Here is a 923-nt window from a genome sequence, read left to right as displayed (position 1 = left end):
TGCCGAGAGCCACGGCCGGATGTGTCCAAACCCGAGATGGGGACGCTGCTGCAATGAGGAGTGTGACACCCCAGAGCTGGGGTGATGCTGCTGGTGGGTCTGGGGGTGCAGGTGGAGTGTGGGGCTCCCCACTGCCGTCCTAGAGCTGCTGTGGGGCAGCACCAGCAGATTGGGGCACAGCCAGGAAACCACGGACGCGCCCAGGAAGCTGCAGCGGAGGAATAGCCGTTTCAATGGGGCAAGCACCAAGAGCACGGAAAATAGTCCAGCAGCTGATGCACCACCTCTAAAAAAACCTCTGTGTGAAAGATGGGAGATGGATGAGGGCTGAGAATGGAGGGGGGGCAGGGAGGCAGACTCAGGAGTGGGAGGAAAGAGCAGCTTTCACTCACTGGAACAAAAATGAAAAGTCTCATGGCTGGCTGGTGCCAGGCGCTCGCAAAGAGCCAACCCCAGCACACAGGAACTGGGGGGAGGCACAGCCCTCCCTGCCCTTCCCCACCCCACGCTGGGGCTGAGGGTCCGGCAGTGTCCCACGGCACTGGGAAGGGACAGCCGCTGACCCCGTGTGCCTCCGCACCCCACACACCTCCACACACCCCCCAACAACCCCCACAGCCAGGGAAGCGTTAAAAGCGCCTGCCAGCAGAAAACCGCTGCCATGATCTCATTCTCTGCTCTATTTTTAGTGCTGCCACTGATAAGAGCTGAAGTGAGACCCAGGACCGGGTGAGCTCCCGCAGGTGGGAGACACTGAGGGCCCCATGCCGAGGGAAGGGGGTGCAGAGCCAGGGCAAGGGGTGCCAGCCACCCCCTCTGGCACGGGTTGGACCCTGTGGGTGCTTCGATGGGTGCAGCAACTTGGGGTCCCTCTTCCCTGACACCTCAGTGGGGATTTGGAGCCAGGACGGGTGGGTGGATGG

The sequence above is a fragment of the Antrostomus carolinensis genome, unplaced genomic scaffold (genome assembly GCF_000700745.2).
Source record: "Antrostomus carolinensis isolate BGI_N321 unplaced genomic scaffold, ASM70074v2 scaffold35283, whole genome shotgun sequence".
Classification (NCBI taxonomy): Eukaryota; Metazoa; Chordata; class Aves; order Caprimulgiformes; family Caprimulgidae; genus Antrostomus; species Antrostomus carolinensis.
This window is presented reverse-complemented; position numbering follows the sequence as displayed.